General features: G+C 37.5%; 1 protein-coding gene across 14 annotated transcripts in view; it reads left to right on the forward strand.

The window, feature by feature from the left end:
- Positions 1-16,291, forward strand: part of TENM1 (teneurin transmembrane protein 1) — a 1,376,511-nt gene that overhangs the window by 1,054,720 nt on the left and 305,500 nt on the right. Inside the window, exon 1 of one of the 14 annotated variants that reach the window (XM_065556640.1) lies at positions 2,004-2,049. The exons of the other annotated variants lie outside the window; for them this stretch is intronic. The gene's annotated coding sequence lies outside the window, so the exon portion shown is untranslated. Of the gene's footprint in view, positions 1-2,003; positions 2,050-16,291 lie in introns of those variants that run through there. 14 annotated transcript variants of the gene reach the window in all.

Raw genomic sequence — 16,291 nt, forward strand, 5'->3', positions numbered from 1 at the left:
ATGTCAAAAAAAAAATTCCTGTGTACACATATGTTTGTAACGAAATTACAATATCTCATGGTCAGAGAGTGATGATAATGTTTATTTTTGCTGTTGAGAATGCTGTTAAAATGTATTTACATCTGTTGTGTCCTTGATTTTTTTTTCAATTGCTGTACTCATCAAAGGAAGTATAGGATCTGGTCTTTGTTTTGCATTGCTATTTCTGACTTAGCGCTCTTGAGATTTGGTTAGTGGATTTTTTTCATAACATAATTATCTTTACCTGAAAACAACAACAACAAACAGAACAAACAAAAAACCCATTGAAGTAAATGGAAACACTGCCTTTCACTTTAATGGGCTTAGGATCAGGCACAATGTGCGGTCATAAGTGTTTTAATAATATTAACAATACCTAGCAAGCAGATTGCAAAACTGGGAAAGTATCATTATCCTAATTTGACACATGGGGTAAATGAAGCACAGATAGGATAAGTGATTTGTACAAGGTCACACACTGAATCGGTGGCAATGTTAGGGTCTCCATCTCCTAGCCCTGGGCTATCAATCTGATTTAACATGCACCAGTGTAAATCAGACATAACTCCATTAAAGTTAATGTACACCACTTTAGGTGAGATCAGAACTTGCTTTCAGTTTTTTAACCTCAACACTGTTGTCTCCTTACTATAAACCCTTACTGTATTAAGGTTACAGATAAAAATTGGGTTTAATTGTGTGAAAAAATGTTAACTTAATAATTGTATAATCTATATAAATGTATTCATTTGACACATTTAAATGGGAGCAGTGACCTAGTGCATAAAGCACTAGACTGGGTCTGGAGGGACCTGGGTTCTATTTCCTGCTCTGCCACTGGCCTGCTTGGTATGTCCATCTGTAAAATAGGGATAATGATGCTCATCTCATTTATAAAGCACTTTAAGATCTACTGGTGAAAAGTGCAGCAGCAGCCAGTTTCTAATTTCATTTACTCTGGGTGTCAATAGATTTACTCTGAATTTAATAAGATTAGAATACCACTCTCAGGAAGAAGTAGAAAGTTTCACATTTTAATGCAAGATGATGAGAATATTGGAATTAATTCTGATATTATTTACTGTTCTTTTGGAAACAAACAAAATCATCAGACTCATCTTTCCATTTTTCCCTGCCTTTAAATCCTCATCTTCACATAGGAAATGACTGCAAACAATTACGTTATAATAACAGTACATTTCCTGAACAGTTTATCCATATGAATCATTAGGCAAGATTTTTGTTTAAAATTACTGTGGCTAAATATGCAGTCAGCCAGTGCTTAATTTGTGCCAGGGCTGAGTCCTGGCATCTAGGCTTGGCAATTCATGGCCCTGGCATCTCTGGGCTTGCTGTGTCATTTAAGGAATTTTTTTTACTTTCATGAGCCCAAGCACCTCTTTCATTACAAATTAAAAACTGGGTCATCCCCTTAACTTCAGTGTTATTACTCTGGATTTACACTACTAAAACTGAGATAAGAACTTGACCCACCAATTTTCACGTGGAATAATGAAGCTAAATCTCAGCAAACTGCCTTGATAATGTAAGGGGTAAAGATCCAACTTAATCTCACACCATCCAGGTAATTTAGAATTTATTGTTACTCTGTCCATTTCTGATCTGCACTGTTGTGTCATGATATTGTAGCATATATTGTGTATAAAATCAAGGATGTACACTATCAGACACAAACTCGAGACATTCATAAGGGATAGTCAAACCACATGAGTTGTGCATACTCTGTAAAGCCTTATGGCTGAATTTCCTGAATGTTGAATTTATCTAGGCCCTTAAAACCTGATCTTCCCTTAGATAATTTGGAACATTAGGCCATTAAAGTTGTTTATATAAATGAATTTTCAGTTGCTGTTTGGTTGCTTTTTGGATTTTTTTTTTTTTTACATTTGCATCATTGTGTTTTTAACAATAGTACAACTTATATTGCATACTTTCTCTACAATTGATACAGCTCTAAAGGAGCCATCAGAATGTCAAAGGAAGTATGCAAGGCCCTGCAATGACCAGGTAATGACTTTGCCAGGAATATTAGAGTATAACTTGACATTGTAACGGCTCTGTAGGAGCCTCTAGTAAGCTATAAGACACTGCCCTGGACTTTGTAACGGCTCCTATGGAAACGTTAGTATTTCAGCGGAAGCATGTGTCATTTGAATTGCTTTGGATATGTAGGAGACACATCTGTTGACATTGTAACATTGATTCAATTGTAACGTCTTGAGAGCATTTAATCTGTTGCTGACATTTCAAACATTTATGAAACATAGTTATTATACATGGCCAGTTATTTTTCAATATTCTGGGCCAAATTCTGTCCTTTAAATGCACGCATTTGTTACTTTGACTTCACTGGGAGCTGAATCAGTGTATCTGAGGGCAGAAGCTGGCCCCATGTATTGTTTTTATTCTTATCGTTGAATTGTGATATTTAAAAATCAGTAAATAGTGTTTTTAAACTTTGCTGTTCACAATGTTTATTTCTATAACAGCAGACACTACACTGAAGACAAAATGCTGGCAATATTTAATACTCTACATTAGAGCTCATTGAAACAATGTTTGGAACTGGGGAAAATATTTTTGGTGTTCTAGTCCAAGTGACCTTTGCCTACAGCATTGCAAATGCAGCAGTATATTTACACAAAATTGTGATATTTTTAGCCTTACAATTTTGTTTTACTTCATTGCAAAGTTGGGGGGTGGAGGGAAAGAGAGGGGGAGAGAAAGAACTTGAAGAGAACAGTCAAGTTTAATTTTTATACCAGAGTGGGCTAAAGTGGACAATAGAGCTCAGAAAAAAATCACACTGATGAATATGCTTCCCTCCTCTGTGCTATGTGGGGGTGGGGATAATGCACCTGGATAGATGCTGGTGGGGAAAGAAAAGATAGCTGCATGGACTATTATTCCTCTTTCTACTTAGCCTTCTGTCTTTTCTTGATGGAAGAGAATGAGCAGGAAAAGATGTTTCCACAAAGTCAAAGTAAAACTATATTTATGAATAATTAACAGTAGACACATCATAGTTTTCTCTCAGTTAAACTTTACATTTAAAGTTATAAACTAGACTAGAATCTGTTTTATGGAGAAACTTTTGTGATAGTTTATTTATATTTTCCCTTGCCATAAATCATTGATTCTACCTTAATATTTGCAGTTTCTTTGTAGACTTCCTTTGGAATATAAATAATCAAATTTAAAAAAAATAGTAGAAATTGAAATTGTCCATCTTGTAGATATTGGTGTGGAACTTTATTGCTTGGGTGACTTCATATAGTTGACAATCAAGATTTCCTTAATATGGAGGACATGTTATTTTCAGTTAATCTGAAAACTCTACGTTTGAAAAGCAGATTCACTGTGTAACGTTGCACTCCATAACGTTTTATGGAAACATGCTTATGACTGTGAATTATGTAACTGAAATATGCTTTAGGCAAAAGGTCTCTTGTAAGGTATCATTACAAAGCTTATAATCTACTGAGTGTGTTCATCCTATTTGTATGCGTATATCATTATTGTATCTGAAACTAGGAATATGAAGCATAACTCTGAGATGCTATTGTAGTTATGCAAAGTGTGGGCCATTAATGGTGGTTTGGAAGCTTGATGGCTCCCATTGACTAGGACAATTGGTTGTAAATGGTCTGTTTACTTGCAAACCTTCCTGGGTGCGTGTGGGCCAGCTCTGGAAGAATAGATGATGGGGTCTCACAGGACATATGACCATGTCACCTGATACTGGAATCCACCTTAAACCTGGTGCTTTTCCTTTTAGAAGGAGAGGTGGGGACCCAGAGAGACAAAAGATTCCCGCCTTGTGCCAAAGCTATAAAAGGGGGTGGAACAGAACAAAGGGGAATTCCAGTTATGTGAAAACTGCTAGTTAACACCTAAGATGTCTGCTGAAACGAACAAGGACTAAAAGGATTGGGCCCAGACTAGGAAGAAGTCTAGTCTGTGAAAGACACTTATTGGAACATCTCTGAGGGTAAAATATTATTTGTAATCAGTTTCTTAATGTATTAGGCTTAGACTTGCGTGTTTTTGCTTTATTTTGCTTGGTGACTTACTTTATTCTGTCTGTCATTACTTGAAACCACTTGAATCCTACTTTTTATACTTAATAAAATCACTTTTGTTTCTTAATTAACCCAGAGTAAGTGATATCTGGGGGAGCAAACAGCTGTGAATATCTCTCTATCAGTGTTATAGAGGGTGGACAATTTATGAGTTTACCCTGTAAAAGTGTTATACAGAGTAAAATGGATTTATTTGAGGTTTGGATTCCATTGGAACTGAGTGTCTGTGTGTTGGAGATAGGTGACCGGCTGAGCAGTTTTTGGGTAAAGTCTGCTGCTTTTGGGGAGTGGACCTGACCTGAGTCTGTGTTGCAGCAGACTAGCATGTCTGGCTCAACAAGGCAGGGTTCTGGAGTCCCAAGCTGGCAGGGCAAACGGGCTTAGAGGTAGTTCCAGCATGTCAGTTGACAGTCCCAAGGAGGTCTCTGTGACTGAACCCATCATACTCTGTTTGCAGAATACTGTGTTATGCTGGAGCATTGATATCTAGTAGGCAAGTGGTTTTACATTTCAGAGTGGCTTGCCAAAATTAGCAGTTGTGGAAACAAACCCCACAGATATGAAACCTTTCATGTAATACATACTGTTTTCTCTCAACTAACAATTTTGACATTATACACATTGTGTTTAAGGTCTCTATCCTACTCCTGTTGAAATAAATAGAGAAAATTAGACCCTAAGTGAACAAATTAAGTGTACAAAACGGCGTGCTTATGGATGGTATCCGTTATTTTCTGGTTCATTCAGAACTCAAAATTCTTTGCAATTATTTTTCACTTCTATAATTCTCCACAACTCTAAAGTACCTCATGTATTTTGGCCCTGTTGCTTCATTCCTGTTTGCCTTTGAAGGGATACTTAGACCCCAGCCTTGCAGAGACAGTTATGCATGTCCTTGATATTAGAATCTAATGTATGGTGGGCATCTTTCCTATCCTTGATTTAGAAAGGATGTACTGTAAATATCTCTAGAAGCATATGGAGTTAATACGAAGGAGTGTGAAGGAGTTGCTGGAAAAGGAGGGAACTTATAAAAATATAGCATATTTTATCATGGAAATTCAAGAAGTAAATTTATCATCTCCCTGAGATAGTATAACAATTTTTCTTCCATTGCTTAACATTTTCCTACATCAAACTGTCACTTTGTAATGTTAACAAACTTAAATCAATGTGAAGATTTTCAAAGATCTTTCTATTTTATTTCTGAGTTCTAAGCATCTTCTTAGGGTTAGAATCACAGTTTTGCTAAATTGATCTGACAGTTGGAAGCTGTTTTTCATCTGGTATAAGATGTTCCTCTGAAAAATGTAAGTAAAGCATTTTTGTCCAAAGCAAGGCTTGCCAGAAAAGATGTTAACTTTGATTATACTAAAGATATTACCTTGGGCCACCAAAATGACTAATTTGATCTTATTTTACTGGTTCTTTGTACCCTTGACCTGAGACTTTAAATAAAAGAAATATCTAGAGATTTTTTCCAACAAGTTGCTTTTCAATTGCTGCAAATTGAATTAGTGTAAGTAAAATACAAAGAAGGGATCTAGAAAATCAATATTGCATTGGTAGTAAACTGGAGAATACTAACAAATTATCCCTTTAAGATTTAGCGAGATTTAATCTAAACATCATTTTCTCTTGACTGTATGAGAGCTCCTAGGGTAATTTAATACATAGTCCTAATATAGATGAGAAATGATTGCTCTTTCCTGGTCCTTTTTGGCTTCTTTTTATCTGTTTAATTCACTGTGTGCACAATATAACAAGTATCAGAGGGGTAGCCATGTTAGTCTGTACCCATAAAAACAATGAGGAGTCCGGTGGCACCTTAAAGACTAACAGATTTATTAGGGTATAAGCTTTCATGGGTTAAAAAAAACACTTCTTCGGATGCATGGAGTGAAAAAATACAAGCATAAATATACTGGCACGTGAAGAGAAGGGAGTTACCTTACAAGTGGAGAACCAGTGATGACAAGGCCAATTCAGTCAGGGTGGATGTGGTCCATTCCCAATAACACTGGTCTACAATTTTTGAGAAGTTGTCTGCTTCAGAGATAAAATGTGCTATTTATTATGTATTTTGATGTGCTGAATTCAAATATGACAATTAAAACAACTGATTGGCTACTGTTTCTAAGATATTTAAGTTTTTACATTTTATGTCTATGTATATTGTTAGATAGTAGAGTTTTAATCATAAATTGTAAACCTAGGTCTTTTCATGTGTTTATGGTTGCTTTACATGATAATATTTCACCTGTCCTGTTTATGTAACACTTTAAAAATCAGCAAAAGGGTTATATAAATAAAATTTATTATGGAACAAAAGGCAAAAAACTATTCTGTACATAGTTTAGTCCTATTCAGTGTCTACTCGGCGCTTCTTGGCTTGTCTCTTGTATTCATTAAATGGAGCATCTCTTGTCACTGTCCAGCAATAGTCTGCAAGCATCGATAGGCTCCATTTGCCCTGATAGCGTTTCTCCATTGTTGCAATGTCCTGGTGAAATCGCTCGCCGTGCTCGTCGCTCACTGCTCCGCAGTTTGGTGGAAAAAAATCTAGATGAGAGTGCAAAAAATGTATTTTTAGTGACATGTTGCAACCATGCCTTGAGGAGGTTTTCCACCAACAACCTGTAGTTGTCTGCCTTATTGTTTCCGAGAAAATTTATTGCCACTAACTGGAAGGCTTTCCATGCCATCTTTTCCTTGCCACACAGTGCACGGTCAAATGCATCATCTCGAAGAAGTTCACGAATCTGAGGACCAACAACCTTGGAAATTTTCCACGGAGGTACTTGAAAGCTGCTTGTGTTTTGTCAATGGCCTTGACAAAGTTCTTCATCAGACCCAGCTTGATGTGTAAGGGTGGTAACAAAATCTTCCTTGATTCAACAAGTGGTAGATGCTGAACACTTTTCCTCCCAGGCTCCAATGACTGTCGGAGTGGCCAATCTTTCTTGATGTAGTGGGAATCTCTTGCACGACTATCCCATTCGCAGAGAAAACAGCAGTACTTTGTGTATCCAGTCTGCAGACCAAGCAAGAGAGCAACAATCTTCAAATCGCCACAAAGCTGCCACTGATGCTGGTCATAGTTTATGCACCTCAAAAGTTGTTTCATGTTGTCATAGGTTTCCTTCATATGGACTGCATGACCAACTGGAATTGATGACAAAACATTGCCATTATGCAGTAAAACAGCTTTAAGACTCGTCTTCGATGAATCAATGAACAGTCTCCATTCATCTGGATCGTGAACGATGTTGAGGGCTGCCATCACACCATTGACGTTGTTGCAGGCTACAAGATCACCTTCCACTAAGATGAATGGGACAAGATCCTTTTGACGGTCACGGAACATGGAAACCCTAACGTCACCTGCCAGGAGATTCCACTGCTGTAGTCTGGAGCCCAACAGCTCTGCCTTACTCTTGGGTAGTTCCAAATCCCTGACAAGGTCATTCAGTTCACCTTGTGTTATGAGGTGTGGTTCAGAGGAGGAGGATGGGAGAAAATGTGGGTCCTGTGACATTGATGGTTCAGGACCAGAAGTTTCATCCTCTTCCTCTTCCTCGTCTGACTCAAGTGAGAATGATTATGGTGCATTAGGAACCAGCAGTCCTTCTCCGTGGGGTACTGGGCGTATAGCTGATGTTTGGATAATGCGCAGTCCACTTTTTCTTCTTTGGCACACCTTTCCCAACTGGAGGCACCATGCAGAAGTAACAATTGCTGGTATGATCTGTTGGATCTCTCCAAATCATTGGCACTGCAAAAGGCATAGATTTCCTTTTCCTGTTCAACCACTGGCAAAGATTTGTTGCACAAGTGTTGCAGCACATGTGTGGGGCCCACCTCTTGTCCTGATCTCCAATTTTGCAGCCAAAATAAAGGTGATAGGCTTTCTTAACTATAGTGGTTATACTGCGCTTTTGTGATGCAAAAGTCACTTCACCACAAACAAAGCAGAAGTTATCTGCACTGTTCACACAAGTACGAGGCATCTCTGGCTAAACAGAAATGTGTCCCTTTGCAAAATCGAACACTGACAAATAAGAGAGCACGAAACTGTATGATTTCTAGAGCTGATATAGGGCAATTTGTTCAGCAGAGTGATGTAAGCTTCGTTATGATTGCATCATCCATGACTTCTAGGAATAACATGATGCAATTCATATCATGTATGACGCAATACCAGCTTCAGATTACATCATTCATTGTTTTGCATAAAAAGAAAGTACTGTGCAAACCCAGTCATAGATTTATTCATAGATCCAGTCAAAGATGTATTTTAGTCATTTCTGGTTTAAATTGAGATCCCTTCCCTTTATAACTCACTTATCCTCCGCCATTCCCAAGTCAAGGGTCGTATATACTGACCCAATAGCATATCTTGAAAACTAGAGCCAATCAACAATTTTAAGCATCATTTTCGTTCTCAGTGACCCAGAATTAGTAAAGTTTGACTACATTTATTTCAGAAGCATTTTGGCTGTAGAGCAGTGGAATTGATGAGGAGGTGTCAATACCAAGAGAGGGAAAATTGCTTTTCTAATGAGGCAGCCACTCCCAGTCCCCATTCAAGCTCAAATTAATGGTAGCTCTGCATTTTCTCTTTGAAGTCTGTTTTTGAAGGTTTTTTTGTTGCAGGATGGCTACTTTTAAATCTGTTATTGAATGTCCAGGGAGATTGAAGGGTTCTCTTACTGGCTTTTGTATGTTTCCATTCCTGATCTCCAAGTTGGACACAAATCAGACATACATCCAGAGAGGCACCACCTCCTAGAGAGGCTTGCCTATGCTAGTTCAAACTGGATTTTCCAGAGACCAATAAACAAAGAAGGGGATTTGGGATAAATAATCGGAGTTTAAAGTGACTCAGAGTCATCTTTCTGATCCAGCAAATGCACAGGACCTTCTGTCCAAGAGAAGGGTTCCAATCCTTAGGGAAGGGTTGGAAGGATTGATACTAACCAGAGCCCTTGTTGGAGATGGGGTGGAAGGTTGATCTCTGGTAAGCTTATTAGCATGTGTCTAGGTTCTTTTATAATTTTAATATGTTTTTCTGTAATGCTTTTACCTTTAGAATAAAGGTGCTTGCTTGGAATGAGCTGAGTTGCAACTTTATACTGTGTGCAGTTACAACCATTCATAGCTTTTTAAGAGAAAGCAAAATGCAGACTCTGGCCTTTTAGACTTGCTGGGGATTACAGAGTACACAAGGAACGGTGCAGCCTGGAAAAACCCAGGTTAGGAAAGAGAGACACATTGGTCTCTACCCAAGAGAGGTGACTGTTGGGACCACAGACAATAAAGTTGGAGTTGGCCTGAACTGTGACAAATATTTTTCAATATTTGTTAATCTTTTGTTTCAAATGGCAATAGTGAATATTCTGAAGATCATCACAAATGCAAATTATTTAGAATAATCAATATTACCAGATAACAGAATATTGTAAAACTGGAAATATTTTCACCTGTAAATAGCTTTAGTTAGAGAATTTAAGTGAAATAGGCATGTTGGAATAATATGTAATTGACAGATTCTTTTATCTGTAACCTTGATAATTTGCTAACAGTGAAAGAGAAATAATAAAAAACCCTCTACACTTTTTTTGCAATAGACAATAGAACTTCGATCAGAGGTCATTTCTGAAATCATACTAATTTAAAATAAAACTAGCAAAACACATTGAATGATGTACAAGAGAATGCACTTTGTTTCATCTTGCTTACATATACCTTATCTTCTGAAATGAAATGAAACATTTCATATATAAATTTTGTCACCTTTAGTAGCTCTTATATGCCTCTCTATATTTAAATCCAATTTAATCTTTTGTAACAAAATCTTGAGAGATATCACCTATAAATACCTAGGAGCACTGATTACTTCCTGCAGGCTGCTTCCTTTCTCTTAACAGATGTTTTGAGTAATATTTAAATTAGATTCACATTTCATGTTTATATTTGTCCTAATTATGTTGCATACTTAGCTTCTTTATCTGAAGTTTCTCCCTCAGCAGTCATATAATGAAAATTTCATGTAATGACTTCAGATTACACTGCTAACTTTTGACATAGAATACATCTCTACCCTGATATAACGTGACCCGATATAACACGAATTTAGATATAACACGGTAAAGCAGCGCTCCAGGGGGGGCAGGGCTGCGCACTCCGGTAGAACAAAGCAAGTTCGATATAACGCGGTTTCACCTATAACACGGTAAGATTTTTTGGCTCCCGAGGACAGCGTTATATCGGGGTAGAGGTGTACTACATGTGGGCGTCTGCTCATAATATATTCATCCCAAGGTGCATTGGTGATGTATTTAGGCAGTAATTCTACAGGCTGCAAAGCAGCCATAAAAGCCGCAAATCAGTGGAATAACTGTGTTTCTACTGTCTGAAAAGGTAGGCAGCAAAGAAAAAGGCAAAGGGACACCACAAATTCCTCTGCACCATAAAGCCAAAATTTAACAGCAGCCCAATCCATGGGAGTGTGCAAGTGTAGCTGTGAATGGGCCAGTCATGGCCAGTAACTAGATCAACAAACTGCACAGATCCTGTGACCACATACCCTGCTAACAGATACCAAAAAGAATATAAAAAATCATGGAGATTAAGAGGAGCTAGGTGCACAATGAGCTATATATAGTTGATTAGACCCATCCCCCGCTCCCATAAATTTTGTGCATTTTTTTTGTTTGTTTTCTGATAGTCACCATTAGCTTCTGAAAGTCAGGGCATTATGGTATATTGAAGTATTTTCAAGCTGATGAGAGAAAGGCAATGAACTATTTAAATTTAAATATTTAATTTAGATAAAGTTTTAAGAGCTAAATTCCATATCAGTTTACCTGTGTGGGCCTTCATCCCCAAATACTCGAGTCATCGGCTGCATTTTAACTTATTTATAACACTAACTCTGCAGTGTATAAACTGTCCCTACTTTTCTTGTTATAAGTTTTTATTTTTCTTCTTTTTCAGTCTCCCATTTGGTTTCAGTATTGATCAGATTAATAAATACTGCCAAGAGCATGTCTTTGTTTGACACAGCCAATTTTGTCTCTTTTTGGGATATATTTGTGGAACAGCAGTTTTATATCCTGCTATTGATGAGACGTTAATTTTCTTTTGGCTTTTGAACCTAATGATTGTGATGAGCAGCTATTGAACATTGCTTTGGGCTTGTTTTACATGGTTGTACTTATGTCGTTTGTTTCAAATTTGATGTTGAAATTACCCTTTTAAATTGGATTGAAAGTTTTTTATGGTTGTTTATTCCAAGCCTTGTTCTCTATTTTCTCTTTATTTTTGCATTTTGTCTTTGTACTGTACTGTACTGTGCTGTCTGAATATTTTCAGGATACTGGTATTTTCAGAGAGATACTTTCTTGAAAGATTTTCCTTCCATTAGCTGGATCCTTCTTTGAATAAACAGTATCCTTCTTTCTTTAAACAGTAAATTATATTCTCAAGTGAGGACTGAATAGATCCAAACAGACATTTTTCATCATGTCTTGCTTTTTCACTGGCTGTAATGTTTGCTCATCTTCTGTCATTGGGGTATTTCTTTTCCCTGCTCTTTATACTGGTGTTTCTGATATTTTCTTCTGGTATCTTTTAGCAAAGAGCTATCTTCTGTGTAGTTCCTTTCTGCTTTCACGTGTGTATAGGTTAGTGCAATAACATTAAAATCTCTTATCTGCAGCACAACTCTCTATATTCCTCCTGGAACTTCTTTAGATGTTGATACAAATTCCATGTGCAGAATAGGCACTGGAGATCTACTGGATGTTCCAGAAAAGAGAATTGTACCCGTAGTTTCTAGTAGAACACATATCTATCTATTGTAAGTGGCACACATTATTATAATAGCTTGGCGCATACTGTCTTTAATGTATCTAACTTCACAAGAAAAATACTATAATGCCCATATTACAGATGGGAGGGATTCTCCCGTCCGTGGAAGTAATCCAACTCCTTGAGAGGTGGTAGCTAGATTGACGGAAGAATTCTTCCATTGACCTAACGCTGTCTACACAGGGATTAGGTCGTTTTAACTAATTCTCCCAGAGGTGTGGATTTTTCATGCGTCTGACCGACATAGTTAAACCAACCTAATTTTCTTATGTAAACCAATCCTAAATGACTCACCCAGGATCTCACAGTAATAGAGTAGGGAATTGAACCCAAGGTCTTCTGAGACCTATGCTAGCACCGTAACCATTGAACCATCCTTCTCTCCATGTAGGACTCTGTTAAGGGCAATATAACCTGTGCCACATTGGAGGAGTTCGACAAGAGAGTACTCTGCCTGAAGTGTGTGGAGGCATTATTGCCTGAGTGAGTCATAATGTCTCTGGAGGAACTGCCGGAAGTATACAGAGAAGCATACTTAATACACTTATTGATAATGATGTAGTGTACATTCATCCAAGGTGCCTACCTGGGACTGTGGCCATGTTCTCCTTCCACCTTGCTATACAACCAGTCGCAGTTAAGTGCTGACAACAGCACCAGTTGGCTCCCTATTGCACGCTGGAAAAATGCCTGCATCCAATGTGGAAGTACCAGGTGGAGGAGGGTCTTTGTACCCTACCTATACACATTATGAAACTGATGTAATTAGGAAAGTGGTATAGAACACATTTACTCAATAAGGAGTTGTTGTTTACATTTTCTGATGTAGATTTCAAACTCTAATTACTATTTTTTCTTCTTCAGCACTAATTATCTTTCATTAAATGTGTTTGTACTTTGTATAAAAACAATAATTGTAGCTACATGCAGTTTTGTCCTTGGTAACAGTTATTGAGTTATTGCCTTTCCTGTTATTCTAAATTGCTGTTGGGCAAAGTATCCCCTTGGTTTCAGTATGTCCTCACATTTGATGCATTTCTCCCCAAACAGTGCTGCTAGAGTTCATACTTTCTGTTGCTCCATTGCACTAAGCTCTTTACAGCTGGTATTTTAATGTCTACTGAAGCATGGGAATCATGCTGCATGCGCTGAATTTGTGCTTTTTGGTATAATTTTGTTTGGACTGATAAATTCAGTTGCCTGATAAAGTTTCCAAATAAGTAGTTTCCAGCTGATATATGAATTTCACATTAGTTTTGGATTTGCTTGTATTTGTAATGATATATTGGGATCTTGTGTATCATTTGGTTGCATAGTTATTCAGAAAGTGTGAGATATAGGTGCTGCTGGCTACTGGTGCATTGTATTGACAAGTTGCAGTATGATGTACATGGATGACAACTGAAGGAAACCATTTAAATTTGCTTTCCAAATTTTTGTGACAATCCATATTGTGATCCCCACAAAAATCTAACAAATAGCACTCATCTGAGTTGTAGGTCACCAGATTCCTTGATAAGGCAATGGTGTGTCTTGTGGTGTCTTCCAACCAGTGATCTGCACAAGACAGAGATAACTGTCCTCTGTAATAACGTTGGCTTCTGGGAATGGTAAAACATTACTCTACAGAATTTTCATGTAGTAATTGGCATGAGGAAGAAAAGATACCATGGAATACTGTACTAATCACTAGTAGGGATTCAAGGATCTGTTATAAAGAGCAAAATAGCATCTGGGGTTGCCAAAAAATCCTGGGCATTATGTAACTTTTCTTCTTGGGGCAGGATCACAGTAATAAAATATGATTTCCTTTCACAAAACTGATTTTGGGAACAGGGGATGGGCGGGGAACATTATTTTCAAGCAATAACTGCTGAGCTTTTATGCCTTTCAGATGTAATCATGAAGGCCTTAGTTGTAAATTTGCCACAGGCCCAGAGTGAGGCCTTCTTTTGACAAGCAAAAAGAGAGTGTTTTTTTGTTGGTATGAGCTCAATCAAATTAGCAAAATATATATACGATATCTATCTATCTATCTATATATATAGATATTATCTATCTATCTATATATATAGATATATATACAGTTATACCAATATAACACGACCCGATATAACACAGATTTGGATATAACGCGGTAAAGCAGTGCTTTGGGGGGGGGGGGGCTGCGCACACCAATGGATCAAAGCCAGTTCGATATAACGCGGTTTCCTATAATGCGGTACAATTTTTTGGCTCCCGAGGATAGCGTTATATAGGGGTAGAGGTATGATTGAAAAGCACCTGTAGGTTGCAGGCTAACATGTTTAAAGCTGTGTTAGTTCATTATGCTGTAACCTAGGCTCCCATGTACGCTATTACACAGCCATCTAATACAGCCTCAGATGGGTTAGCCTGCATCCCTTTCAACTGTAGTAACCTCACACAATTGAAAACACAGCTTTTTTGCTCTGTGAATCAGGGACTATTGTGCCATGAACTGGTATGTCTAGGGAGGGAATAAATTGCCTCAGGACTACTATACCTGACACAGTGTACGTTCTCTGGTTCAGTGGCACATCTCTGCTAGCCAGTGCATTGGGGGATAGAGCCAGAGCTCTGCCAAGTCCCTTCCCCATTCTGCTGTTTCCTGCCTGCCAGTGAAAGGAGAGGACACAGCAACTCTGTGGATCCTAACCATCTGTCCTGTGATACTTTATGTCACAGTCAGAAGTACATAAGGGTGCCTTTGCATCCCTGCTTTACCACACTAACTGGGCTAAAATTTGGCCTGAGACTATATAAAGGAGAGAACTCAAACATCTTCTCTCTCCCCTTCATTCTCTGGACAAAGGCCAGGCTCATAGCTCAGCAGGCACAGGGCTGCTGCAGTGCTAGAACTGTGCCTCTACAAAGGAAGCAACAAAATGGTGAAGCTGTGCCCCTACTTTCCATTCTGCCCCAGCTAATGGAGCTTACTGGGCACAAAGGGGAACAGATGTTGCATCTTTGTTGAGGCTTGTGCAGTAGCCACACTCCTTCAGCATTTTTAACATAAAGCAGCGTTTAAAGGTACAATTTAACACACAGTGTTTTTCTCCACCAGTGTTTGTAATTATTAACCAGTTTTCTCTTTACTTTCTATTGTGGGGCATTTTTCATATGCTTTTTTTGTGGAGTGTTTAATTTCCTCATGGTGACTCTCTATTTGCCTTTGCCCATGGAAAAAATAAAAATTGAGTTGTTCTTCCTCAGGCCTGCATGGTGGTGTATTCCATCAATGTTTAACTCAACATTCCTATTGATGATTGCATTGATTATTTTTATTCTAGTCCGTGCTTCTGTCTTCATTCTGGCTCTTTAGTTTTTATAGTTCACTTCCTTTTGAGCAGCAAATGCAACTGAATTTGATTGGGTGCATATTTTGTTTAAAATGTCATCTCTTCCTGAATACAGATTTCTCCATAACAACTAATAACCTGCAGTACTTGAAAGCTCCTTTTTCTTTTTATATCCTGTCTTTTTTGCAGTATGTTGTTTGATTACTGCACTGTGGTTTCAATTTTTTATTGGATCATTTTAGGGTATAATAATTTATTTCTGATCTTCAGTGCCTCTCATTCATGTCTGAAGTGGCCTGCATTATTTCAATCATTCAATTTTGTTTACATCTTTTCTTTCCAGTCAATCTCTGGCATTTTGTCTTCAAGTATGTTCCTAGCTTGCATCTTCTTTTTAGTTTTTTGGTATCTAATTTCCTTTTAACGGAAAATTCAAATGGAAGGACAATTTCAGTACTTTACCTATCTACCACAGCTAAATGTTTCTTATAAATCTGATTATGGTTAATCATTACATAAAGTTTAAAAAATAAAGTTCTAGGAGAAAAAAAGAGAGGGACAATTTTATATGGAAGATTTTTTTTTTAAATGGCAAATTGTAAGTAGATTGCAGTAATTTTAACAATACATGTATAAGATAGTAGTGGTATATAAAAGGATAAATAAATCCATATAATCTAAATTAACAATGTTTTAGCACTTTTTATCCCCTCTGTAATATTTTCTTCAAAGCCATTATGCTAATCTATAAATAAGTCTAGTTCATAAAACAGTACAGAACTGGCAGTACAGAACTCTCCTTTCAAACCTGAAACTTTACATAGGTTTATCTGAAAGGTTTTCTAAGTTTTATGAAACTTTTAACAAACTTGAGCTGTGGATCAAGCAAACCTAGGACAAATCTGAGGCAAACAATCTTCACAGGGAAGAATCTATGGTTTTGAGTAGCTACTTAGCATTTTTAAATGACGT

Source organism: Chrysemys picta, chromosome 9 (genome assembly GCF_011386835.1).
Source record: "Chrysemys picta bellii isolate R12L10 chromosome 9, ASM1138683v2, whole genome shotgun sequence".
NCBI classification, from domain to species: Eukaryota; Metazoa; Chordata; order Testudines; family Emydidae; genus Chrysemys; species Chrysemys picta.